General features: G+C 40.6%; 26 non-coding genes across 26 annotated transcripts; all 26 read left to right on the top strand.

Annotated features, from left to right (window-relative positions):
• The first annotated feature begins 4 nt into the window (after window positions 1-4).
• TRNAC-ACA (transfer RNA cysteine (anticodon ACA)) lies at window positions 5-77 on the top strand. The gene has a single exon. It is a non-coding gene; the product is annotated as a tRNA-Cys (tRNA).
• A 451-nt stretch (window positions 78-528) lies between these two features.
• TRNAC-ACA (transfer RNA cysteine (anticodon ACA)) lies at window positions 529-601 on the top strand. Its single transcript has one exon. It is a non-coding gene; the product is annotated as a tRNA-Cys (tRNA).
• Window positions 602-1,052: 451 nt separating this feature from the next.
• TRNAR-ACG (transfer RNA arginine (anticodon ACG)) lies at window positions 1,053-1,125 on the top strand. Its single transcript has one exon. It is a non-coding gene; the product is annotated as a tRNA-Arg (tRNA).
• Window positions 1,126-3,533: 2,408 nt separating this feature from the next.
• Window positions 3,534-3,606, top strand: TRNAC-ACA (transfer RNA cysteine (anticodon ACA)). Its single transcript has one exon. It is a non-coding gene; the product is annotated as a tRNA-Cys (tRNA).
• A 451-nt stretch (window positions 3,607-4,057) lies between these two features.
• TRNAC-ACA (transfer RNA cysteine (anticodon ACA)) lies at window positions 4,058-4,130 on the top strand. Its single transcript has one exon. It is a non-coding gene; the product is annotated as a tRNA-Cys (tRNA).
• Window positions 4,131-4,581: 451 nt separating this feature from the next.
• On the top strand, window positions 4,582-4,654 carry TRNAC-ACA (transfer RNA cysteine (anticodon ACA)). Its single transcript has one exon. It is a non-coding gene; the product is annotated as a tRNA-Cys (tRNA).
• Window positions 4,655-5,132: 478 nt separating this feature from the next.
• On the top strand, window positions 5,133-5,205 carry TRNAC-ACA (transfer RNA cysteine (anticodon ACA)). The gene has a single exon. It is a non-coding gene; the product is annotated as a tRNA-Cys (tRNA).
• A 451-nt stretch (window positions 5,206-5,656) lies between these two features.
• On the top strand, window positions 5,657-5,729 carry TRNAC-ACA (transfer RNA cysteine (anticodon ACA)). Its single transcript has one exon. It is a non-coding gene; the product is annotated as a tRNA-Cys (tRNA).
• Window positions 5,730-6,720: 991 nt separating this feature from the next.
• Window positions 6,721-6,793, top strand: TRNAC-ACA (transfer RNA cysteine (anticodon ACA)). Its single transcript has one exon. It is a non-coding gene; the product is annotated as a tRNA-Cys (tRNA).
• Window positions 6,794-7,244: 451 nt separating this feature from the next.
• On the top strand, window positions 7,245-7,317 carry TRNAC-ACA (transfer RNA cysteine (anticodon ACA)). The gene has a single exon. It is a non-coding gene; the product is annotated as a tRNA-Cys (tRNA).
• Window positions 7,318-7,768: 451 nt separating this feature from the next.
• Window positions 7,769-7,841, top strand: TRNAC-ACA (transfer RNA cysteine (anticodon ACA)). Its single transcript has one exon. It is a non-coding gene; the product is annotated as a tRNA-Cys (tRNA).
• Window positions 7,842-8,832: 991 nt separating this feature from the next.
• Window positions 8,833-8,905, top strand: TRNAC-ACA (transfer RNA cysteine (anticodon ACA)). The gene has a single exon. It is a non-coding gene; the product is annotated as a tRNA-Cys (tRNA).
• Window positions 8,906-9,356: 451 nt separating this feature from the next.
• Window positions 9,357-9,429, top strand: TRNAC-ACA (transfer RNA cysteine (anticodon ACA)). Its single transcript has one exon. It is a non-coding gene; the product is annotated as a tRNA-Cys (tRNA).
• A 2,633-nt stretch (window positions 9,430-12,062) lies between these two features.
• On the top strand, window positions 12,063-12,135 carry TRNAR-ACG (transfer RNA arginine (anticodon ACG)). The gene has a single exon. It is a non-coding gene; the product is annotated as a tRNA-Arg (tRNA).
• Window positions 12,136-13,164: 1,029 nt separating this feature from the next.
• Window positions 13,165-13,237, top strand: TRNAR-ACG (transfer RNA arginine (anticodon ACG)). The gene has a single exon. It is a non-coding gene; the product is annotated as a tRNA-Arg (tRNA).
• A 2,098-nt stretch (window positions 13,238-15,335) lies between these two features.
• On the top strand, window positions 15,336-15,408 carry TRNAR-ACG (transfer RNA arginine (anticodon ACG)). Its single transcript has one exon. It is a non-coding gene; the product is annotated as a tRNA-Arg (tRNA).
• A 2,109-nt stretch (window positions 15,409-17,517) lies between these two features.
• On the top strand, window positions 17,518-17,590 carry TRNAR-ACG (transfer RNA arginine (anticodon ACG)). The gene has a single exon. It is a non-coding gene; the product is annotated as a tRNA-Arg (tRNA).
• A 1,029-nt stretch (window positions 17,591-18,619) lies between these two features.
• On the top strand, window positions 18,620-18,692 carry TRNAR-ACG (transfer RNA arginine (anticodon ACG)). The gene has a single exon. It is a non-coding gene; the product is annotated as a tRNA-Arg (tRNA).
• A 478-nt stretch (window positions 18,693-19,170) lies between these two features.
• On the top strand, window positions 19,171-19,243 carry TRNAR-ACG (transfer RNA arginine (anticodon ACG)). Its single transcript has one exon. It is a non-coding gene; the product is annotated as a tRNA-Arg (tRNA).
• Window positions 19,244-20,272: 1,029 nt separating this feature from the next.
• Window positions 20,273-20,345, top strand: TRNAR-ACG (transfer RNA arginine (anticodon ACG)). Its single transcript has one exon. It is a non-coding gene; the product is annotated as a tRNA-Arg (tRNA).
• A 478-nt stretch (window positions 20,346-20,823) lies between these two features.
• On the top strand, window positions 20,824-20,896 carry TRNAR-ACG (transfer RNA arginine (anticodon ACG)). The gene has a single exon. It is a non-coding gene; the product is annotated as a tRNA-Arg (tRNA).
• A 1,580-nt stretch (window positions 20,897-22,476) lies between these two features.
• Window positions 22,477-22,549, top strand: TRNAR-ACG (transfer RNA arginine (anticodon ACG)). Its single transcript has one exon. It is a non-coding gene; the product is annotated as a tRNA-Arg (tRNA).
• A 1,029-nt stretch (window positions 22,550-23,578) lies between these two features.
• Window positions 23,579-23,651, top strand: TRNAR-ACG (transfer RNA arginine (anticodon ACG)). Its single transcript has one exon. It is a non-coding gene; the product is annotated as a tRNA-Arg (tRNA).
• Window positions 23,652-24,129: 478 nt separating this feature from the next.
• On the top strand, window positions 24,130-24,202 carry TRNAR-ACG (transfer RNA arginine (anticodon ACG)). Its single transcript has one exon. It is a non-coding gene; the product is annotated as a tRNA-Arg (tRNA).
• A 478-nt stretch (window positions 24,203-24,680) lies between these two features.
• On the top strand, window positions 24,681-24,753 carry TRNAR-ACG (transfer RNA arginine (anticodon ACG)). Its single transcript has one exon. It is a non-coding gene; the product is annotated as a tRNA-Arg (tRNA).
• Window positions 24,754-25,782: 1,029 nt separating this feature from the next.
• On the top strand, window positions 25,783-25,855 carry TRNAR-ACG (transfer RNA arginine (anticodon ACG)). The gene has a single exon. It is a non-coding gene; the product is annotated as a tRNA-Arg (tRNA).
• The last annotated feature ends 364 nt before the right edge of the window (window positions 25,856-26,219 follow it).

Here is a 26,219-nt window from a genome sequence, read left to right on the forward strand (position 1 = left end):
ATCTGGGCCAGTGGCGCAATGGACAACACGTCTGACTACAAATCAGAAGATTGTAGGTTCGACCCCTACCTGGCTCGTACATGTTGCCGTGGTCGTATAGTGGTTAGTACTCTGCGTTGTGGCCGCAGCAGTAACCCTTTACTTACTTATTTTTAATGATATTTACCCAAGGTTTAAGAATATTCATGGATTTTCAGGAAATACACAACACATTTTATCTACGGCTTGTTCTCTTTGTTCTAGATGGCAAAAATCTGGAAATATGTGATTTAGCCTGTTCCGAAAATGTGTTGTGGAAAAAAGTAAAAACTTCACAAGAGTTCTCAATCACATGAAAATATTTCGTTATTAGCTGGTTTCCATTTGATTTGCCTCACATGATTTCCGGATTCCATGAAAATATTTCCCCTCTATCTGGTTCCGACTTGCTTTGCAATACATGAAAGGAACTTATGGCAATCGGATCCTTGTGTAAGTTTTGAGGTGATCCAGAAATGTGATGCATAAGCAACAATACTCGTTGCATCTGGGCCAGTGGCGCAATGGACAACGCGTCTGACTACAAATCAGAAGATTGTAGGATCGACCCCTACCTGGCTCGTACATGTTGCCGTGATCGTATAGTGGTTAGTACTCTGCGTTGTGGCCGCAGCAGTAACCCTTTACTTACTTATTTTTAATGATATTTACCCAAGGTTTAAGAATATTCATGGATTTTCAGGAAATACACAACACATTTTATCTACGGCTTGTTCTCTTTGTTCTAGATGGCAAAAATCTGGAAATATGTGATTTAGCCTGTTCCGAAAATGTGTTGTGGAAAAAAGTAAAAACTTCACAAGAGTTCTCAATCACATGAAAATATTTCGTTATTAGCTGGTTTCCATTTGATTTGCCTCACATGATTTCCGGATTCCATGAAAATATTTCCCCTCTATCTGGTTCTGACTTGCTTTGCAATACATGAAAGGAACTTATGGCAATCGGATCCTTGTGTAAGTTTTGAGGTGATCCAGAAATGTGATGCATAAGCAACAATTCGCGTTGCATCTGGGCCAGTGGCGCAATGGACAACGCGTCTGACTACGAATCAGAAGATTGTAGGTTCGACTCCTACCTGGCTCGTACATGTTGCCGTGATCGTATAGTGGTTAGTACTCTGCGTTGTGGCCGCAGCAACCCCGGTCCGAATCCGGGTCACGGCAGTAACCCTTTGCTTACTTATTTTTAATGATATTTACCCAAGGTTTAAGAATATTCATGGATTTTCAGGAAATACACAACACATTTTATCTACGGCTTGTTCTCTTTGTTCTAGATGGCAAAAATCTGGAAATATGTGATTTAGCCTGTTCCGAAAATGTGTTGTGGAAAAAAGTAAAAACTTCACAAGAGTTCTCAATCACATGAAAATATTTCGTTATTAGCTGGTTTCCATTTGATTTGCCTCACATGATTTCCAGATTCCATGAAAATATTTCCCCTCTATCTGGTTCCGACTTGCTTTGCAATACATGAAAGGAACTTATGGCAATCGGATCCTTGTGTAAGTTTTGAGGTGATCCAGAAATGTGATGCATAAGCAACAATACTCGTTGCATCTTGGCCAGTGGCGCAATGGACAACGCATCTGACTACGAATCAGAAGATTGTAGGTTTGACTCCAACCTGGCTCGTACATGTTGCCGTGATCGTATAGTGGTTAGTACTCTGCGTTGTGGCCGCAGCAACCCCGGTCCGAATCCGGGTCACGGCAGTAACCCTTTGCTTGCTTATTTTTAATGATATTTACCCAAGGTTTAAGAATATTCATGGATTTTCAGGAAATACACAACACATTTTATCTACGGCTTGTTCTCTTTGTTCTAGATGGCAAAAATCTGGAAATATGTGATTTAGCCTGTTCCGAAAATGTGTTGTGGAAAAAAGTAAAAACTTCACAAGAGTTCTCAATCACATGAAAATATTTCGTTATTAGCTGGTTTCCATTTGATTTGCCTCACATGATTTCCGGATTCCAAGAAAATATTTCCCCTCTATCTGGTTCCGACTTGCTTTGCAATACATGAAAGGAACTTATGGCAATCGGATCCTTGTGTAAGTTTTGAGGTGATCCAGAAATGTGATGCATAAGCAACAATCCTCGTTGCATCTGGTCCAGTGGCGCAATGGACAACGCATCTGACTACGAATCAGAAGATTGTAGGTTTGACTCCAACCTGGCTCGTACATGTTGCCGTGATCGTATAGTGGTTAGTACTCTGCGTTGTGGTCGCAGCAACCCCGTTCCGAATCCGGGTCACAGCAGTAACCCTTTGCTTACTAATTTTTAATGATATTTACCCAAGGTTTAAGAATATTCATGGATTTTCAGGAAATACACAACACATTTTATCTACGGCTTGTTCTCTTTGTTCTAGATGGCAAAAATCTGGAAATATGTGATTTAGCCTGTTCCGAAAATGTGTTGTGGAAAAAAGTAAAAACTTCACAAGAGTTCTCAATCACATGAAAATATTTCGTTATTAGCTGGTTTCCATTTGATTTGCCTCACATGATTTCCGGATTCCATGAAAATATTTCCCCTCTATCTGGTTCCGACTTGCTTTGCAATACATGAAAGGAACTTATGGCAATCGGATCCTTGTGTAAGTTTTGAGGTGATCCAGAAATGTGATGCATAAGCAACAATACTCGTTGCATCTTGGCCAGTGGCGCAATGGACAACGCATCTGACTACGAATCAGAAGATTGTAGGTTTGACTCCAACCTGGCTCGTACATGTTGCCGTGATCGTATAGTGGTTAGTACTCTGCGTTGTGGCCGCAGCAACCCCGGTCCGAATCCGGGTCACGGCAGTAACCCTTTGCTTGCTTATTTTTAATGATATTTACCCAAGGTTTAAGAATATTCATGGATTTTCAGGAAATACACAACACATTTTATCTACGGCTTGTTCTCTTTGTTCTAGATGGCAAAAATCTGGAAATATGTGATTTAGCCTGTTCCGAAAATGTGTTGTGGAAAAAAGTAAAAACTTCACAAGAGTTCTCAATCACATGAAAATATTTCGTTATTAGCTGGTTTCCATTTGATTTGCCTCACATGATTTCCGGATTCCATGAAAATATTTCCCCTCTATCTGGTTCCGACTTGCTTTGCAATACATGAAAGGAACTTATGGCAATCGGATCCTTGTGTAAGTTTTGAGGTGATCCAGAAATGTGATGCATAAGCAACAATCCTCGTTGCATCTGGTCCAGTGGCGCAATGGACAACGCGTCTGGCTACGAAACAGAAGATTGTAGGTTCGACTCCTACCTGGCTCGTACATGTTGCCGTGATCGTATAGTGGTTAGTACTCTGCGTTGTGGTCGCAGCAACCCCGTTCCGAATCCGGGTCACAGCAATAACCCTTTGCTTACTAATTTTTAATGATATTTACCCAAGGTTTAAGAATATTCATGGATTTTCAGGAAATACACAACACATTTTATCTACGGCTTGTTCTCTTTGTTCTAGATGGCAATACTGGGCCAGTGGCGCAATGGACAACACGTCTGACTACAAATCAGAAGATTGTAGGTTCGACCCCTACCTGGCTCGTACATGTTGCCGTGGTCGTATAGTGGTTAGTACTCTGCGTTGTGGCCGCAGCAGTAACCCTTTACTTACTTATTTTTAATGATATTTACCCAAGGTTTAAGAATATTCATGGATTTTCAGGAAATACACAACACATTTTATCTACGGCTTGTTCTCTTTGTTCTACATGGCAAAAATCTGGAAATATGTGATTTAGCCTGTTCCGAAAATGTGTTGTGGAAAAAAGTAAAAACTTCACAAGAGTTCTCAATCACATGAAAATATTTCGTTATTAGCTGGTTTCCATTTGATTTGCCTCACATGATTTCCGGATTCCATGAAAATATTTCCCCTCTATCTGGTTCCGACTTGCTTTGCAATACATGAAAGGAACTTATGGCAATCGGATCCTTGTGTAAGTTTTGAGGTGATCCAGAAATGTGATGCATAAGCAACAATACTCGTTGCATCTGGGCCAGTGGCGCAATGGACAACGCGTCTGACTACAAATCAGAAGATTGTAGGTTCGACCCCTACCTGGCTCGTACATGTTGCCGTGATCGTATAGTGGTTAGTACTCTGCGTTGTGGCCGCAGCAGTAACCCTTTACTTACTTATTTTTAATGATATTTACCCAAGGTTTAAGAATATTCATGGATTTTCAGGAAATACACAACACATTTTATCTACGGCTTGTTCTCTTTGTTCTAGATGGCAAAAATCTGGAAATATGTGATTTAGCCTGTTCCGAAAATGTGTTGTGGAAAAAAGTAAAAACTTCACAAGAGTTCTCAATCACATGAAAATATTTCGTTATTAGCTGGTTTCCATTTGATTTGCCTCACATGATTTCCGGATTCCATGAAAATATTTCCCCTCTATCTGGTTCCGACTTGCTTTGCAATACATGAAAGGAACTTATGGCAATCGGATCCTTGTGTAAGTTTTGAGGTGATCCAGAAATGTGATGCATAAGCAACAATACTCGTTGCATCTGGGCCAGTGGCGCAATGGACAACGCGTCTGACTACAAATCAGAAGATTGTAGGTTCGACTCCTACATGGCTCGAACATGTTGCCGTGATCGTATAGTGGTTAGTACTCTGCGTTGTGGCTGCAGCAACCCGGGTCAGAATCCGGGTCACGGCAGTAACCCTTTGCTTACTTATTTTTAATGATATTTACCCAAGGTTTAAGAATATTCATGGATTTTCAGGAAATACACAACACATTTTATCTACGGCTTGTTCTCTTTGTTCTACATGGCAAAAATCTGGAAATATGTGATTTAGCCTGTTCCGAAAATGTGTTGTGGAAAAAAGTAAAAACTTCACAAGAGTTCTCAATCACATGAAAATATTTCGTTATTAGCTGGTTTCCATTTGATTTGCCTCACATGATTTCCTGATTCCATGAAAATATTTCCCCTCTATCTGGTTCCGACTTGCTTTGCAATACATGAAAGGAACTTATGGCAATCGGATCCTTGTGTAAGTTTTGAGGTGATCCAGAAATGTGATGCATAAGCAACAATACTCGTTGCATCTGGGCCAGTGGCGCAATGGACAACGCGTCTGACTACAAATCAGAAGATTGTAGGTTCGACCCCTACCTGGCTCGTACATGTTGCCGTGGTCGTATAGTGGTTAGTACTCTGCGTTGTGGCCGCAGCAGTAACCCTTTACTTACTTATTTTTAATGATATTTACCCAAGGTTTAAGAATATTCATGGATTTTCAGGAAATACACAACACATTTTATCTACGGCTTGTTCTCTTTGTTCTAGATGGCAAAAATCTGGAAATATGTGATTTAGCCTGTTCCGAAAATGTGTTGTGGAAAAAAGTAAAAACTTCACAAGAGTTCTCAATCACATGAAAATATTTCGTTATTAGCTGGTTTCCATTTGATTTGCCTCACATGATTTCCGGATTCCATGAAAATATTTCCCCTCTATCTGGTTCCGACTTGCTTTGCAATACATGAAAGGAACTTATGGCAATCGGATCCTTGTGTAAGTTTTGAGGTGATCCAGAAACGTGATGCATAAGCAACAATACTCGTTGCATCTGGGCCAGTGGCGCAATGGACAACGCGTCTGACTACAAATCAGAAGATTGTAGGTTCGACCCCTACCTGGCTCGTACATGTTGCCGTGGTCGTATAGTGGTTAGTACTCTGCGTTGTGGCCGCAGCAGTAACCCTTTACTTACTTATTTTTAATGATATTTACCCAAGGTTTAAGAATATTCATGGATTTTCAGGAAATACACAACACATTTTATCTACGGCTTGTTCTCTTTGTTCTACATGGCAAAAATCTGGAAATATGTGATTTAGCCTGTTCCGAAAATGTGTTGTGGAAAAAAGTAAAAACTTCACAAGAGTTCTCAATCACATGAAAATATTTCGTTATTAGCTGGTTTCCATTTGATTTGCCTCACATGATTTCCGGATTCCATGAAAATATTTCCCCTCTATCTGGTTCCGACTTGCTTTGCAATACATGAAAGGAACTTATGGCAATCGGATCCTTGTGTAAGTTTTGAGGTGATCCAGAAATGTGATGCATAAGCAACAATACTCGTTGCATCTGGGCCAGTGGCGCAATGGACAACGCGTCTGACTACGAATCAGAAGATTGTAGGTTTGGCTCGTACATGTTGCCGTGATCGTATAGTGGTTAGTACTCTGCGTTGTGGCCGCAGCAACCCCGGTCCGAATCCGGGGCACGGCAGTAACCCTTTGCTTACTTATTTTTAATGATATTTACCCAAGGTTTAAGAATATTCATGGATTTTCAGGAAATACACAACACATTTTATCTACGGCTTGTTCTCTTTGTTCTAGATGGCAAAAATCTGGAAATATGTGATTTAGCCTGTTCCGAAAATGTGTTGTGGAAAAAAGTAAAAACTTCACAAGAGTTCTCAATCACATGAAAATATTTCGTTATTAGCTGGTTTCCATTTGATTTGCCTCACATGATTTCCGGATTCCATGAAAATATTTCCCCTCTATCTGGTTCCGACTTGCTTTGCAATACATGAAAGGAACTTATGGCAATCGGATCCTTGTGTAAGTTTTGAGGTGATCCAGAAATGTGATGCATAAGCAACAATACTCGTTGCATCTGGGCCAGTGGCGCAATGGACAACGCGTCTGACTACAAATCAGAAGATTGTAGGTTTGACCCCTACCTGGCTCGTACATGTTGCCGTGGTCGTATAGTGGTTAGTACTCTGCGTTGTGGCCGCAGCAGTAACCCTTTACTTACTTATTTTTAATGATATTTACCCAAGGTTTAAGAATATTCATGGATTTTCAGGAAATACACAACACATTTTATCTACGGCTTGTTCTCTTTGTTCTAGATGGCAAAAATCTGGAAATATGTGATTTAGCCTGTTCCGAAAATGTGTTGTGGAAAAAAGTAAAAACTTCACAAGAGTTCTCAATCACATGAAAATATTTCGTTATTAGCTGGTTTCCATTTGATTTGCCTCACATGATTTCCGGATTCCATGAAAATATTTCCCCTCTATCTGGTTCCGACTTGCTTTGCAATACATGAAAGGAACTTATGGCAATCGGATCCTTGTGTAAGTTTTGAGGTGATCCAGAAATGTGATGCATAAGCAACAATACTCGTTGCATCTGGGCCAGTGGCGCAATGGACAACGCGTCTGACTACAAATCAGAAGATTGTAGGATCGACCCCTACCTGGCTCGTACATGTTGCCGTGATCGTATAGTGGTTAGTACTCTGCGTTGTGGCCGCAGCAGTAACCCTTTACTTACTTATTTTTAATGATATTTACCCAAGGTTTAAGAATATTCATGGATTTTCAGGAAATACACAACACATTTTATCTACGGCTTGTTCTCTTTGTTCTAGATGGCAAAAATCTGGAAATATGTGATTTAGCCTGTTCCGAAAATGTGTTGTGGAAAAAAGTAAAAACTTCACAAGAGTTCTCAATCACATGAAAATATTTCGTTATTAGCTGGTTTCCATTTGATTTGCCTCACATGATTTCCGGATTCCATGAAAATATTTCCCCTCTATCTGGTTCCGACTTGCTTTGCAATACATGAAAGGAACTTATGGCAATCGGATCCTTGTGTAAGTTTTGAGGTGATCCAGAAATGTGATGCATAAGCAACAATACTCGTTGCATCTGGGCCAGTGGCGCAATGGACAACGCGTCTGACTACAAATCAGAAGATTGTAGGTTCGACCCCTACCTGGCTCGTACATGTTGCCGTGATCGTATAGTGGTTAGTACTCTGCGTTGTGGCCGCAGCAGTAACCCTTTACTTACTTATTTTTAATGATATTTACCCAAGGTTTAAGAATATTCATGGATTTTCAGGAAATACACAACACATTTTATCTACGGCTTGTTCTCTTTGTTCTAGATGGCAAAAATCTGGAAATATGTGATTTAGCCTGTTCCGAAAATGTGTTGTGGAAAAAAGTAAAAACTTCACAAGAGTTCTCAATCACATGAAAATATTTCGTTATTAGCTGGTTTCCATTTGATTTGCCTCACATGATTTCCGGATTCCATGAAAATATTTCCCCTCTATCTGGTTCCGACTTGCTTTGCAATACATGAAAGGAACTTATGGCAATCGGATCCTTGTGTAAGTTTTGAGGTGATCCAGAAATGTGATGCATAAGCAACAATACTCGTTGCATCTGGGCCAGTGGCGCAATGGACAACGCGTCTGACTACGAATCAGAAGATTGTAGGTTTGGCTCGTACATGTTGCCGTGATCGTATAGTGGTTAGTACTCTGCGTTGTGGCCGCAGCAACCCCGGTCCGAATCCGGGGCACGGCAGTAACCCTTTGCTTACTTATTTTTAATGATATTTACCCAAGGTTTAAGAATATTCATGGATTTTCAGGAAATACACAACACATTTTATCTACGGCTTGTTCTCTTTGTTCTAGATTGCAAAAATCTGGAAATATGTGATTTAGCCTGTTCCGAAAATGTGTTGTGGAAAAAAGTAAAAACTTCACAAGAGTTCTCAATCACATGAAAATATTTCGTTATTAGCTGGTTTCCATTTGATTTGCCTCACATGATTTCCGGATTCCATGAAAATATTTCCCCTCTATCTGGTTCCGACTTGCTTTGCAATACATGAAAGGAACTTATGGCAATCGGATCCTTGTGTAAGTTTTGAGGTGATCCAGAAACGTGATGCATAAGCAACAATACTCGTTGCATCTGGGCCAGTGGCGCAATGGACAACGCGTCTGACTACAAATCAGAAGATTGTAGGTTCGACCCCTACCTGGCTCGTACATGTTGCCGTGGTCGTATAGTGGTTAGTACTCTGCGTTGTGGCCGCAGCAGTAACCCTTTACTTACTTATTTTTAATGATATTTACCCAAGGTTTAAGAATATTCATGGATTTTCAGGAAATACACAACACATTTTATCTACGGCTTGTTCTCTTTGTTCTACATGGCAAAAATCTGGAAATATGTGATTTAGCCTGTTCCGAAAATGTGTTGTGGAAAAAAGTAAAAACTTCACAAGAGTTCTCAATCACATGAAAATATTTCGTTATTAGCTGGTTTCCATTTGATTTGCCTCACATGATTTCCGGATTCCATGAAAATATTTCCCCTCTATCTGGTTCCGACTTGCTTTGCAATACATGAAAGGAACTTATGGCAATCGGATCCTTGTGTAAGTTTTGAGGTGATCCAGAAATGTGATGCATAAGCAACAATACTCGTTGCATCTGGGCCAGTGGCGCAATGGACAACGCGTCTGACTACAAATCAGAAGATTGTAGGTTCGACCCCTACCTGGCTCGTACATGTTGCCGTGATCGTATAGTGGTTAGTACTCTGCATTGTGGCCGCAGCAGTAACCATTTACGTACTTATTTTTAATGATATTTAACCAAGGTTTAAGAATATTCATGGATTTTCAGGAAATACACAACACATTTTATCTACGGCTTGTTCTCTTTGTTCTAGATGGCAAAAATCTGGAAATATGTGATTTAGCCTGTTCCGAAAATGTGTTGTGGAAAAAAGTAAAAACTTCACAAGAGTTCTCAATCACATGAAAATATTTCGTTATTAGCTGGTTTCCATTTGATTTGCCTCACATGATTTCCGGATTCCATGAAAATATTTCCCCTCTATCTGGTTCCGACTTGCTTTGCAATACATGAAAGGAACTTATGGCAATCGGATCCTTGTGTAAGTTTTGAGGTGATCCAGAAATGTGATGCATAAGCAACAATACTCGTTGCATCTGGGCCAGTGGCGCAATGGACAACGCGTCTGACTACGAATCAGAAGATTGTAGGTTTGGCTCGTACATGTTGCCGTGATCGTATAGTGGTTAGTACTCTGCGTTGTGGCCGCAGCAACCCCGGTCCGAATCCGGGGCACGGCAGTAACCCTTTGCTTACTTATTTTTAATGATATTTACCCAAGGTTTAAGAATATTCATGGATTTTCAGGAAATACACAACACATTTTATCTACGGCTTGTTCTCTTTGTTCTAGATTGCAAAAATCTGGAAATATGTGATTTAGCCTGTTCCGAAAATGTGTTGTGGAAAAAAGTAAAAACTTCACAAGAGTTCTCAATCACATGAAAATATTTCGTTATTAGCTGGTTTCCATTTGATTTGCCTCACATGATTTCCGGATTCCATGAAAATATTTCCCCTCTATCTGGTTCCGACTTGCTTTGCAATACATGAAAGGAACTTATGGCAATCGGATCCTTGTGTAAGTTTTGAGGTGATCCAGAAATGTGATGCATAAGCAACAATACTCGTTGCATCTGGGCCAGTGGCGCAATGGACAAAGCGTCTGACTACGAATCAGAAGATTGTAGGTTTGGCTCGTACATGTTGCCGTGATCGTATAGTGGTTAGTACTCTGCGTTGTGGCCGCAGCAACCCCGGTCCGAATCCGGGTCACGGCAGTAACCCTTTGCTTACTTATTTTTATTGATATTTACCCAAGGTTTAAGAATATTCATGGATTTTCAGGAAATACACAACACATTTTATCTACGGCTTGTTCTCTTTGTTCTAGATGGCAAAAATCTGGAAATATGTGATTTAGCCTGTTCCGAAAATGTGTTGTGGAAAAAAGTAAAAACTTCACAAGAGTTCTCAATCACATGAAAATATTTCGTTATTAGCTGGTTTCCATTTGATTTGCCTCACATGATTTCCGGATTCCATGAAAATATTTCCCCTCTATCTGGTTCCGACTTGCTTTGCAATACATGAAAGGAACTTATGGCAATCGGATCCTTGTGTAAGTTTTGAGGTGATCCAGAAATGTGATGCATAAGCAACAATCCTCGTTGCATCTGGGCCAGTGGTGCAATGGACAACGCGTCTGACTACGAATCAGAAGATTGTAGGTTCGACTCCTACCTGGCTCGTACATGTTGCTGTTATCGTATAGTGGTTAGTACTCGGCGTTGTGGCCGCAGCAACCCCGGTCCGAATCCGGGTCACGGCAGTAACCCTTTGCTTACTTATTTTTATTGATATTTACCCAAGGTTTAAGAATATTCATGGATTTTCAGGAAATACACAACACATTTTATCTACGGCTTGTTCTCTTTGTTCTAGATGGCAAAAATCTGGAAATATGTGATTTAGCCTGTTCCGAAAATGTGTTGTGGAAAAAAGTAAAAACTTCACAAGAGTTCTCAATCACATGAAAATATTTCGTTATTAGCTGGTTTCCATTTGATTTGCCTCACATGATATCCGGATTCCATGAAAATATTTCCCCTCTATCTGGTTCCGACTTGCTTTGCAATACATGAAAGGAACTTATGGCAATCGGATCCTTGTGTAAGTTTTGAGGTGATCCAGAAATGTGATGCATAAGCAACAATCCTTGTTGCATCTGGGCCAGTGGTGCAATGGACAACGCGTCTGACTACGAATCAGAAGATTGTAGGTTCGACTCCTACCTGGCTCGTACATGTTGCTGTGATCGTACAGTGGTTAGTACTCTGCGTTGTGGCAGCAGCAACCCCAGTCCGAATCCGGGTCACGGCAGTAACCCTTTGCTTACTTATTTTTAATGATATTTACCCAAGGTTTAAGAATATTCATGGATTTTCAGGAAATACACAACACATTTTATCTACAGCTTGTTCTCTTTGTTCTAGATGGCAAAAATCTGGACATATGTGATTTAGCCTGTTTCGAAAATGTGTTGTGGAAAAAAGTAAAAACTTCACAAGAGTTCTCAATCACATGAAAATATTTCGTTATTAGCTGGTTTCCATTTGATTTGCCTCACATGATTTCCGGATTCCATGAAAATATTTCCCCTCTATCTGGTTCCGACTTGCTTTGCAATACATGAAAGGAACTTATGGCAATCGGATCCTTGTGTAAGTTTTGAGGTGATCCAGAAATGTGATGCATAAGCAACAATACTCGTTGCTTCTGGGCCAGTAGCGCAATGGACAACGCGTCTGACTACGAATCAGAAGATTGTAGGTTCGACTCCTACCTGGCTCGTACATGTTGCCGTGATCGTATAGTGGTTAGTACTCTGCGTTGTGGCCGCAGCAACCCCGGTCCGAATCCGGGTCACGGCAGTAACCCTTTGCTTACTTATTTTTAATGATATTTACCCAAGGTTTAAGAATATTCATGGATTTTCAGGAAATACACAACACATTTTATCTACAGCTTGTTCTCTTTGTTCTAGATGGCAAAAATCTGGAAATATGTGATTTAGCCTGTTTCGAAAATGTGTTGTGGAAAAAAGTAAAAACTTCACAAGAGTTCTCAATCACATGAAAATATTTCGTTATTAGCTGGTTTCCATTTGATTTGTCTCACATGATTTCCGGATTCCATGAAAATATTTCCCCTCTATCTGGTTCCGACTTGCTTTGCAATACATGAAAGGAACTTATGGCAATCGGATCCTTGTGTAAGTTTTGAGGTGATCCAGAAATGTGATGCATAAGCAACAATCCTCGTTGTATCTGGGCCAGTGGCGCAATGGACAACGCGTCTGACTACGAATCAGAAGATTGTAGGTTCGACTCCTACCTGCCTCGTACATGTTGCCGTGATCGTATAGTGGTTAGTACTCTGCGTTGTGGCCGCAGCAACCCCGGTCCGAATCCGGGTCACGGCAGTAACCCTTTGCTTAATTATTTTTAATGATATTTACCCAAGGTTTAAGAATATTCATGGATTTTCAGGAAATACACAACACATTTTATCTACGGCTTGTTCTCTTTGTTCTAGATGGCAAAAATCTGGAAATATGTGATTTAGCCTGTTCCGAAAATGTGTTGTGGAAAAAAGTAAAAACTTCACAAGAGTTCTCAATCACATGAAAATATTTCGTTATTAGCTGGTTTTCATTTGATTTGCCTCACATGATTTCCGGATTCCATGAAAATATTTCCCCTCTATCTGGTTCCGACTTGCTTTGCAATACATAAAAGGAACTTATGGCAATCGGATCCTTGTGTAAGTTTTGAGGTGATCCAGAAATGTGATGCATAAGCAACAATCCTCGTTGCATCTGGGCCAGTGGCGCAATGGACAACGCGTCTGACTACGAATCAGAAGATTGTAGGTTCGACTCCTACCTGGCTCGTACATGTTGCCGTGATCGTATAGTGGTTAGTACTCTGCGTTGTGGCCACAGCAACCCCGGTCCGAATCCGGGTCACGGCAGTAACCCTTTGCTTACTTATTTTTAATGATATTTACCCAAGGTTTAAGAATATTCATGGATTTTCAGGAAATACACAACACATTTTATCTACGGCTTGTTCTCTTTGTTCTAGATGGCAAAAATCTGGAAATATGTGATTTAGCCTGTTCCGAAAATGTGTTGTGGAAAAAAGTAAAAACTTCACAAGAGTTCTCAATCACATGAAAATATTTCGTTATTAGCTGGTTTCCATTTGATTTGCCTCACATGATTTCCGGATTCCATGAAAATATTTCCCCTCTATCTGGTTCCGACTTGCTTTGCAATACATGAAAGGAACTTATGGCAATCGGATCCTTGTGTAAGTTTTGAGGTGATCCAGAAATGTGATGCATAAGCAACAATACTCGTTGCATCTGGGCCAGTGGCGCAATGGACAACGCGTCTGACTACGAATCAGAAGATTGTAGGTTTGGCTCGTACATGTTGCCGTGATCGTATAGTGGTTAGTACTCTGCGTTGTGGCCGCAGCAACCCCGGTCCGAATCCGGGGCACGGCAGTAACCCTTTGCTTACTTATTTTTAATGATATTTACCCAAGGTTTAAGAATATTCATGGATTTTCAGGAAATACACAACACATTTTATCTACGGCTTGTTCTCTTTGTTCTAGATTGCAAAAATCTGGAAATATGTGATTTAGCCTGTTCCGAAAATGTGTTGTGGAAAAAAGTAAAAACTTCACAAGAGTTCTCAATCACATGAAAATATTTCGTTATTAGCTGGTTTCCATTTGATTTGCCTCACATGATTTCCGGATTCCATGAAAATATTTCCCCTCTATCTGGTTCCGACTTGCTTTGCAATACATGAAAGGAACTTATGGCAATCGGATCCTTGTGTAAGTTTTGAGGTGATCCAGAAATGTGATGCATAAGCAACAATACTCGTTGCATCTGGGCCAGTGGCGCAATGGACAACGCGTCTGACTACGAATCAGAAGATTGTAGGTTTGGCTCGTACATGTTGCCGTGATCGTATAGTGGTTAGTACTCTGCGTTGTGGCCGCAGCAACCCCGGTCCGAATCCGGGGCACGGCAGTAACCCTTTGCTTACTTATTTTTAATGATATTTACCCAAGGTTTAAGAATATTCATGGATTTTCAGGAAATACACAACACATTTTATCTACGGCTTGTTCTCTTTGTTCTAGATGGCAAAAATCTGGAAATATGTGATTTAGCCTGTTCCGAAAATGTGTTGTGGAAAAAAGTAAAAACTTCACAAGAGTTCTCAATCACATGAAAATATTTCGTTATTAGCTGGTTTCCATTTGATTTGCCTCACATGATTTCCGGATTCCATGAAAATATTTCCCCTCTATCTGGTTCCGACTTGCTTTGCAATACATGAAAGGAACTTATGGCAATCGGATCCTTGTGTAAGTTTTGAGGTGATCCAGAAATGTGATGCATAAGCAACAATACTCGTTGCATCTGGGCCAGTGGCGCAATGGACAACGCGTCTGACTACGAATCAGAAGATTGTAGGTTTGGCTCGTACATGTTGCCGTGATCGTATAGTGGTTAGTACTCTGCGTTGTGGCCGCAGCAACCCCGGTCCGAATCCGGGGCACGGCAGTAACCCTTTGCTTACTTATTTTTAATGATATTTACCCAAGGTTTAAGAATATTCATGGATTTTCAGGAAATACACAACACATTTTATCTACGGCTTGTTCTCTTTGTTCTAGATTGCAAAAATCTGGAAATATGTGATTTAGCCTGTTCCGAAAATGTGTTGTGGAAAAAAGTAAAAACTTCACAAGAGTTCTCAATCACATGAAAATATTTCGTTATTAGCTGGTTTCCATTTGATTTGCCTCACATGATTTCCAGATTCCATGAAAATATTTCCCCTCTATCTGGTTCCGACTTGCTTTGCAATACATGAAAGGAACTTATGGCAATCGGATCCTTGTGTAAGTTTTGAGGTGATCCAGAAATGTGATGCATAAGCAACAATCCTCGTTGCATCTGGGCCAGTGGCGCAATGGACAACGCGTCTGACTACGAATCAGAAGATTGTAGGTTCGACTCCTACCTGGCTCGTACATGTTGCCGTGATCGTATAGTGGTTAGTACTCTGCGTTGTGGCCGCAGCAACCCCGGTCCAAATCCGGGTCACGGCAGTAACCCTTTGCTTACTTATTTTTATTGATATTTACCCAAGGTTTAAGAATATTCATGGATTTTCAGGAAATACACAACACATTTTATCTACGGCTTGTTCTCTTTGTTCTAGATGGCAAAAATCTGGAAATATGTGATTTAGCCTGTTCCGAAAATGTGTTGTGGAAAAAAGTAAAAACTTCACAAGAGTTCTCAATCACATGAAAATATTTCGTTATTAGCTGGTTTCCATTTGATTTGCCTGACATGATTTCCGGATTCCATGAAAATATTTCCCCTCTATCTGGTTCCGACTTGCTTTGCAATACATGAAAGGAACTTATGGCAATCGGATCCTTGTGTAAGTTTTGAGGTGATCCAGAAATGTGATGCATAAGCAACAATCCTCGTTGCATCTGGGCCAGTGGTGCAATGGACAACGCGTCTGACTACGAATCAGAAGATTGTAGGTTCGACTCCTACCTGGCTCGTACATGTTGCCGTGATCGTATAGTGGTTAGTACTCTGCGTTGTGGCCGCAGCAACCCCGGTCCGAATCCGGGTCACGGCAGTAACCCTTTGCTTACTTATTTTTAATGATATTTACCCAAGGTTTAAGAATATTCATGGATTTTCAGGAAATACACAACACATTTTATCTACGGCTTGTTCTCTTTGTTCTAGATGGCAAAAATCTGGAAATATGTGATTTAGCCTGTTCCGAAAATGTGTTGTGGAAAAAAGTAAAAACTTCACAAGAGTTCTCAATCACATGAAAATATTTCGTTATTAGCTGGTTTCCATTTGATTTGCCTCACATGATTTCCGGATTCCATGAAAATATTTCCCCTCTATCTGGTTCCGACTTGCTTTGCAATACATGAAAGGAACTTATGGCAATCGGATCCTTGTGTAAGTTTTGAGGTGATCCAGAAATGTGATGCATAAGCAACAATACTCGTTGCATCTGGGCCAGTGGCGCAATGGACAACGCGTCTGACTACGAATCAGAAGATTGTAGGTTTGGCTCGTACATGTTGCCGTGATCGTATAGTGGTTAGTACTCTGCGTTGTGGCCGCAGCAACCCCGGTCCGAATCCGGGGCACGGCAGTAACCCTTTGCTTACTTATTTTTAATGATATTTACCCAAGGTTTAAGAATATTCATGGATTTTCAGGAAATACACAACACATTTTATCTACGGCTTGTTCTCTTTGTTCTAGATTGCAAAAATCTGGAAATATGTGATTTAGCCTGTTCCGAAAATGTGTTGTGGAAAAAAGTAAAAACTTCACAAGAGTTCTCAATCACATGAAAATATTTCGTTATTAGCTGGTTTCCATTTGATTTGCCTCACATGATTTCCGGATTCCATGAAAATATTTCCCCTCTATCTGGTTCCGACTTGCTTTGCAATACATGAAAGGAACTTATGGCAATCGGATCCTTGTGTAAGTTTTGAGGTGATCCAGAAATGTGATGCATAAGCAACAATACTCGTTGCATCTGGGCCAGTGGCGCAATGGACAACGCGTCTGACTACGAATCAGAAGATTGTAGGTTTGGCTCGTACATGTTGCCGTGATCGTATAGTGGTTAGTACTCTGCGTTGTGGCCGCAGCAACCCCGGTCCGAATCCGGGGCACGGCAGTAACCCTTTGCTTACTTATTTTTAATGATATTTACCCAAGGTTTAAGAATATTCATGGATTTTCAGGAAATACACAACACATTTTATCTACGGCTTGTTCTCTTTGTTCTAGATTGCAAAAATCTGGAAATATGTGATTTAGCCTGTTCCGAAAATGTGTTGTGGAAAAAAGTAAAAACTTCACAAGAGTTCTCAATCACATGAAAATATTTCGTTATTAGCTGGTTTCCATTTGATTTGCCTCACATGATTTCCAGATTCCATGAAAATATTTCCCCTCTATCTGGTTCCGACTTGCTTTGCAATACATGAAAGGAACTTATGGCAATCGGATCCTTGTGTAAGTTTTGAGGTGATCCAGAAATGTGATGCATAAGCAACAATCCTCGTTGCATCTGGGCCAGTGGCGCAATGGACAACGCGTCTGACTACGAATCAGAAGATTGTAGGTTCGACTCCTACCTGGCTCGTACATGTTGCCGTGATCGTATAGTGGTTAGTACTCTGCGTTGTGGCCGCAGCAACCCCGGTCCGAATCCGGGTCACGGCAGTAACCCTTTGCTTACTTATTTTTATTGATATTTACCCAAGGTTTAAGAATATTCATGGATTTTCAGGAAATACACAACACATTTTATCTACGGCTTGTTCTCTTTGTTCTAGATGGCAAAAATCTGGAAATATGTGATTTAGCCTGTTCCGAAAATGTGTTGTGGAAAAAAGTAAAAACTTCACAAGAGTTCTCAATCACATGAAAATATTTCGTTATTAGCTGGTTTCCATTTGATTTGCCTCACATGATATCCGGATTCCATGAAAATATTTCCCCTCTATCTGGTTCCGACTTGCTTTGCAATACATGAAAGGAACTTATGGCAATCGGATCCTTGTGTAAGTTTTGAGGTGATCCAGAAATGTGATGCATAAGCAACAATCCTTGTTGCATCTGGGCCAGTGGTGCAATGGACAACGCGTCTGACTACGAATCAGAAGATTGTAGGTTCGACTCCTACCTGGCTCGTACATGTTGCTGTGATCGTACAGTGGTTAGTACTCTGCGTTGTGGCAGCAGCAACCCCAGTCCGAATCCGGGTCACGGCAGTAACCCTTTGCTTACTTATTTTTAATGATATTTACCCAAGGTTTAAGAATATTCATGGATTTTCAGGAAATACACAACACATTTTATCTACAGCTTGTTCTCTTTGTTCTAGATGGCAAAAATCTGGACATATGTGATTTAGCCTGTTTCGAAAATGTGTTGTGGAAAAAAGTAAAAACTTCACAAGAGTTCTCAATCACATGAAAATATTTCGTTATTAGCTGGTTTTCATTTGATTTGCCTCACATGATTTCCGGATTCCATGAAAATATTTCCCCTCTATCTGGTTCCGACTTGCTTTGCAATACATAAAAGGAACTTATGGCAATCGGATCCTTGTGTAAGTTTTGAGGTGATCCAGAAATGTGATGCATAAGCAACAATCCTCGTTGCATCTGGGCCAGTGGCGCAATGGACAACGCGTCTGACTACGAATCAGAAGATTGTAGGTTCGACTCCTACCTGGCTCGTACATGTTGCCGTGATCGTATAGTGGTTAGTACTCTGCGTTGTGGCCGCAGCAACCCCGGTCCGAATCCGGGTCACGGCAGTAACCCTTTGCTTACTTATTTTTAATGATATTTACCCAAGGTTTAAGAATATTCATGGATTTTCAGGAAATACACAACACATTTTATCTACGGCTTGTTCTCTTTGTTCTAGATGGCAAAAATCTGGAAATATGTGATTTAGCCTGTTCCGAAAATGTGTTGTGGAAAAAAGTAAAAACTTCACAAGAGTTCTCAATCACATGAAAATATTTCGTTATTAGCTGGTTTTCATTTGATTTGCCTCACATGATTTCCGGATTCCATGAAAATATTTCCCCTCTATCTGGTTCCGACTTGCTTTGCAATACATAAAAGGAACTTATGGCAATCGGATCCTTGTGTAAGTTTTGAGGTGATCCAGAAATGTGATGCATAAGCAACAATCCTCGTTGCATCTGGGCCAGTGGCGCAATGGACAACGCGTCTGACTACGAATCAGAAGATTGTAGGTTCGACTCCTACCTGGCTCGTACATGTTGCCGTGATCGTATAGTGGTTAGTACTCTGCGTTGTGGCCGCAGCAACCCCGGTCTGAATCCGGGTCACGGCAGTAACCCTTTGCTTACTTATTTTTAATGATATTTACCCAAGGTTTAAGAATATTCATGGATTTTCAGGAAATACACAACACATTTTATCTACGGCTTGTTCTCTTTGTTCTAGATGGCAAAAATCTGGAAATATGTGATTTAGCCTGTTCCGAAAATGTGTTGTGGAAAAAAGTAAAAACTTCACAAGAGTTCTCAATCACATGAAAATATTTCGTTATTAGCTGGTTTCCATTTGATTTGCCTCACATGATTTCCAGATTCCATGAAAATATTTCCCCTCTATCTGGTTCCGACTTGCTTTGCAATACATGAAAGGAACTTATGGCAATCGGATCCTTGTGTAAGTTTTGAGGTGATCCAGAAATGTGATGCATAAGCAACAATCCGCGTTGCATCTGGGCCAGTGGCACAATGGACAACGCGTCTGACTACGAATCAGAAGATTGTAGGTTCGACTCCTACCTGGCTCGTACATGTTGCCGTGATCGTATAGTGGTTAGTACTCTGCGTTGTGGCCGCAGCAACCCCGGTCCGAATCCGGGTCACGGCAGTAACCCTTTGCTTACTTATTTTTAATGATATTTACCCAAGGTTTAAGAATATTCATGGATTTTCAGGAAATACACAACACATTTTATCTACGGCTTGTTCTCTTTGTTCTAGATGGCAAAAATCTGGAAATATGTGATTTAGCCTGTTCCGAAAATGTGTTGTGGAAAAAAGTAAAAACTTCACAAGAGTTCTCAATCACATGAAAATATTTCGTTATTAGCTGGTTTCCATTTGATTTGCCTCACATGATTTCCGGATTCCATGAAAATATTTCCCCTCTATCTGGTTCCGACTTGCTTTGCAATACATGAAAGGAACTTATGGCAATCGGATCCTTGTGTAAGTTTTGAGGTGATCCAGAAATGTGATGCATAAGCAACAATCCTCGTTGCATCTGGGCCAGTGGCGCAATGGACAACGCGTCTGACTACGAATCAGAAGATTGTAGGTTCGACTCCTACCTGGCTCGTACATGTTGCCGTGATCGTATAGTGGTTAGTACTCTGCGTTGTGGCCGCAGCAACCCCGGTCCGAATCTGGGTCACGGCAGTAACCCTTTGCTTACTTATTTTTAATGATATTTACCCAAGGTTTAAGAATATTCATGGATTTTCAGGAAATACACAACACATTTTATCTACGGCTTGTTCTCTTTGTTCTAGATGGCAAAAAACTGGAAATATGTGATTTAGCCTGTTCCGAAAATGTGTTGTGGAAAAAAGTAAAAACTTCACAAGAGTTCTCAATCACATGAAAATATTTCGTTATTAGCTGGTTTCCATTTGATTTGCCTCACATGATTTCCAGATTCCATGAAAATATTTCCCCTCTATCTGGTTCCGACTTGCTTTGCAATACATGAAAGGAACTTATGGCAATCGGATCCTTGTGTAAGTTTTGAGGTGATCCAGAAATGTGATGCATAAGCAACAATACTCGTTGCTTCTGGGCCAGTAGCGCAATGGACAACGCGTCTGACTACGAATCAGAAGATTGTAGGTTCGACTCCTACCTGGCTCGTACATGTTGCCGTGATCGTATAGTGGTTAGTACTCTGCGTTGTGGCCGCAGCAACCCCGGTCCGAATCCGGGTCACGGCAGTAACCCTTTGCTTACTTATTTTTAATGATATTTACCCAAGGTTTAAGAATATTCATGGATTTTCAGGAAATACACAACACATTTTATCTACAGCTTGTTCTCTTTGTTCTAGATGGCAAAAATCTGGAAATATGTGATTTAGCCTGTTTCGAAAATGTGTTGTGGAAAAAAGTAAAAACTTCACAAGAGTTCTCAATCACATGAAAATATTTCGTTATTAGCTGGTTTCCATTTGATTTGTCTCACATGATTTCCGGATTCCATGAAAATATTTCCCCTCTATCTGGTTCCGACTTGCTTTGCAATACATGAAAGGAACTTATGGCAATCGGATCCTTGTGTAAGTTTTGAGGTGATCCAGAAATGTGATGCATAAGCAACAATCCTCGTTGCATCTGGGCCAGTGGCGCAATGGACAACGCGTCTGACTACGAATCAGAAGATTGTAGGTTCGACTCCTACCTGCCTCGTACATGTTGCCGTGATCGTATAGTGGTTAGTACTCTGCGTTGTGGCCGCAGCAACCCCGGTCCGAATCCGGGTCACGGCAGTAACCCTTTGCTTACTTATTTTTAATGATATTTACCCAAGGTTTAAGAATATTCATGGATTTTCAGGAAATACACAACACATTTTATCTACGGCTTGTTCTCTTTGTTCTAGATGGCAAAAATCTGGAAATATGTGATTTAGCCTGTTCCGAAAATGTGTTGTGGAAAAAAGTAAAAACTTCACAAGAGTTCTCAATCACATGAAAATATTTCGTTATTAGCTGGTTTCCATTTGATTTGCCTCACATGATTTCCAGATTCCATGAAAATATTTCCCCTCTATCTGGTTCCGACTTGCTTTGCAATACATGAAAGGAACTTATGGCAATCGGATCCTTGTGTAAGTTTTGAGGTGATCCAGAAATGTGATGCATAAGCAACAATCCGCGTTGCATCTGGGCCAGTGGCACAATGGACAACGCGTCTGACTACGAATCAGAAGATTGTAGGTTCGACTCCTACCTGGCTCGTACATGTTGCCGTGATCGTATAGTGGTTAGTACTCTGCGTTGTGGCCGCAGCAACCCCGGTCCGAATCCGGGTCACGGCAGTAACCCTTTGCTTACTTATTTTTAATGATATTTACCCAAGGTTTAAGAATATTCATGGATTTTCAGGAAATACACAACACATTTTATCTACGGCTTGTTCTCTTTGTTCTAGATGGCAAAAATCTGGAAATATGTGATTTAGCCTGTTCCGAAAATGTGTTGTGGAAAAAAGTAAAAACTTCACAAGAGTTCTCAATCACATGAAAATATTTCGTTATTAGCTGGTTTCCATTTGATTTGCCTCACATGATTTCCGGATTCCATGAAAATATTTCCCCTCTATCTGGTTCCGACTTGCTTTGCAATACATGAAAGGAACTTATGGCAATCGGATCCTTGTGTAAGTTTTGAGGTGATCCAGAAATGTGATGCATAAGCAACAATCCTCGTTGCATCTGGGCCAGTGGCGCAATGGACAACGCGTCTGACTACGAATCAGAAGATTGTAGGTTCGACTCCTACCTGGCTCGTACATGTTGCCGTGATCGTATAGTGGTTAGTACTCTGCGTTGTGGCCGCAGCAACCCCGGTCCGAATCCGGGTCACGGCAGTAACCCTTTGCTTACTTATTTTTAATGATATTTACCCAAGGTTTAAGAATATTCATGGATTTTCAGGAAATACACAACACATTTTATCTACGGCTTGTTCTCTTTGTTCTAGATGGCAAAAAACTGGAAATATGTGATTTAGCCTGTTTCGAAAATGTGTTGTGGAAAAAAGTAAAAACTTCACAAGAGTTCTCAATCACATGAAAATATTTCGTTATTAGCTGGTTTCCATTTGATTTGTCTCACATGATTTCCGGATTCCATGAAAATATTTCCCCTCTATCTGGTTCCGACTTGCTTTGCAATACATGAAAGGAACTTATGGCAATCGGATCCTTGTGTAAGTTTTGAGGTGATCCAGAAATGTGATGCATAAGCAACAATCCTCGTTGCATCTGGGCCAGTGGCGCAATGGACAACGCGTCTGACTACGAATCAGAAGATTGTAGGTTCGACTCCTACCTGCCTCGTACATGTTGCCGTGATCGTATAGTGGTTAGTACTCTGCGTTGTGGCCGCAGCAACCCCGGTCCGAATCCGGGTCACGGCAGTAACCCTTTGCTTACTTATTTTTAATGATATTTACCCAAGGTTTAAGAATATTCATGGATTTTCAGGAAATACACAACACATTTTATCTACGGCTTGTTCTCTTTGTTCTAGATGGCAAAAATCTGGAAATATGTGATTTAGCCTGTTCCGAAAATGTGTTGTGGAAAAAAGTAAAAACTTCACAAGAGTTCTCAATCACATGAAAATATTTCGTTATTAGCTGGTTTTCATTTGATTTGCCTCACATGATTTCCGGATTCCATGAAAATATTTCCCCTCTATCTGGTTCCGACTTGCTTTGCAATACATAAAAGGAACTTATGGCAATCGGATCCTTGTGTAAGTTTTGAGGTGATCCAGAAATGTGATGCATAAGCAACAATCCTCGTTGCATCTGGGCCAGTGGCGCAATGGACAACGCGTCTGACTACGAATCAGAAGATTGTAGGTTCGACTCCTACCTGGCTCGTACATGTTGCCGTGATCGTATAGTGGTTAGTACTCTGCGTTGTGGCCGCAGCAACCCCGGTCCGAATCCGGGTCACGGCAGTAACCCTTTGCTTACTTATTTTTAATGATATTTACCCAAGGTTTAAGAATATTCATGGATTTTCAGGAAATACACAACACATTTTATCTACGGCTTGTTCTCTTTGTTCTAGATGGCAAAAATCTGGAAATATGTGATTTAGCCTGTTCCGAAAATGTGTTGTGGAAAAAAGTAAAAACTTCACAAGAGTTCTCAATCACATGAAAATATTTCGTTATTAGCTGGTTTCCATTTGATTTGCCTCACATGATTTCCGGATTCCATGAAAATATTTCCCCTCTATCTGGTTCCGACTTGCTTTGCAATACATGAAAGGAACTTATGGCAATCGGATCCTTGTGTAAGTTTTGAGGTGATCCAGAAATGTGATGCATAAGCAACAATCCTCGTTGCATCTGGGCCAGTGGCGCAATGGACAACGCGTCTGACTACGAATCAGAAGATTGTAGGTTCGACTCCTACCTGGCTCGTACATGTTGCCGTGATCGTATAGTGGTTAGTACTCTGCGTTGTGGCCGCAGCAACCCCGGTCCGAATCCGGGTCACGGCAGTAACCCTTTGCTTACTTATTTTTAATGATATTTACCCAAGGTTTAAGAATATTCATGGATTTTCAGGAAATACACAACACATTTTATCTACGGCTTGTTCTCTTTGTTCTAGATGGCAAAAATCTGGAAATATGTGATTTAGCCTGTTCCGAAAATGTGTTGTGGAAAAAAGTAAAAACTTCACAAGAGTTCTCAATCACATGAAAATATTTCGTTATTAGCTGGTTTCCATTTGATTTGCCTCACATGATTTCCGGATTCCATGAAAATATTTCCCCTCTATCTGGTTCCGACTTGCTTTGCAATACATGAAAGGAACTTATGGCAATCGGATCCTTGTGTAAGTTTTGAGGTGATCCAGAAATGTGATGCATAAGCAACAATCCTCGTTGCATCTGGGCCAGTGGCGCAATGGACAACGCGTCTGACTACGAATCAGAAGATTGTAGGTTCGACTCCTACCTGGCTCGTACATGTTGCCGTGATCGTATAGTGGTTAGTACTCTGCGTTGTGGCCGCAGCAACCCCGGTCCGAATCCGGGTCACGGCAGTAACCCTTTGCTTACTTATTTTTAATGATATTTACCCAAGGTTTAAGAATATTCATGGATTTTCAGGAAATACACAACACATTTTATCTACGGCTTGTTCTCTTTGTTCTAGATGGCAAAAAACTGGAAATATGTGATTTAGCCTGTTCCGAAAATGTGTTGTGGAAAAAAGTAAAAACTTCACAAGAGTTCTCAATCACATGAAAATATTTCGTTATTAGCTGGTTTCCATTTGATTTGCCTCACATGATTTCCAGATTCCATGAAAATATTTCCCCTCTATCTGGTTCCGACTTGCTTTGCAATACATGAAAGGAACTTATGGCAATCGGATCCTTGTGTAAGTTTTGAGGTGATCCAGAAATGTGATGCATAAGCAACAATACTCGTTGCTTCTGGGCCAGTAGCGCAATGGACAACGCGTCCGACTACGAATCAGAAGATTGTAGGTTCGACTCCTACCTGGCTCGTACATGTTGCCGTGATCGTATAGTGGTTAGTACTCTGCGTTGTGGCCGCAGCAACCCCAGTCCGAATCCGGGTCACGGCAGTAACCCTTTGCTTACTTATTTTTAATGATATTTACCCAAGGTTTAAGAATATTCATGGATTTTCAGGAAATACACAACACATTTTATCTACAGCTTGTTCTCTTTGTTCTAGATGGCAAAAATCTGGAAATATGTGATTTAGCCTGTTTCGAAAATGTGTTGTGGAAAAAAGTAAAAACTTCACAAGAGTTCTCAATCACATGAAAATATTTCGTTATTAGCTGGTTTCCATTTGATTTGCCTCACATGATTTCCGGATTCCATGAAAATATTTCCCCTCTATCTGGTTCCGACTTGCTTTGCGATACATGAAAGGAACTTATGGCAATCGGATCCTTGTGTAAGTTTTGAGGTGATCCAGAAATGTGATGCATAAGCAACAATCCGCGTTGCATCTGGGCCAGTGGCGCAATGGACAACGCGTCTGACTACGAATCAGAAGATTGTAGGTTCGACTCCTACCTGGCTCGTACATGTTGCCGTGATCGTATAGTGGTTAGTACTCTGCGTTGTGGCCGCAGCAACCCCGGTCCGAATCCGGGTCACGGCAGTAACCCTTTGCTTACTTATTTTTAATGATATTTACCCAAGGTTTAAGAATATTCATGGATTTTCAGGAAATACACAACACATTTTATCTACGGCTTGTTCTCTTTGTTCTAGATGGCAAAAATCTGGAAATATGTGATTTAGCCTGTTCCGAAAATGTGTTGTGGAAAAAAGTAAAAACTTCACAAGAGTTCTCAATCACATGAAAATATTTCGTTATTAGCTGGTTTCCATTTGATTTGCCTCACATGATTTCCAGATTCCATGAAAATATTTCCCCTCTAT

Source organism: Rhinoderma darwinii, chromosome 3 (assembly GCF_050947455.1).
Source record: "Rhinoderma darwinii isolate aRhiDar2 chromosome 3, aRhiDar2.hap1, whole genome shotgun sequence".
NCBI classification, from domain to species: Eukaryota; Metazoa; Chordata; class Amphibia; order Anura; family Rhinodermatidae; genus Rhinoderma; species Rhinoderma darwinii.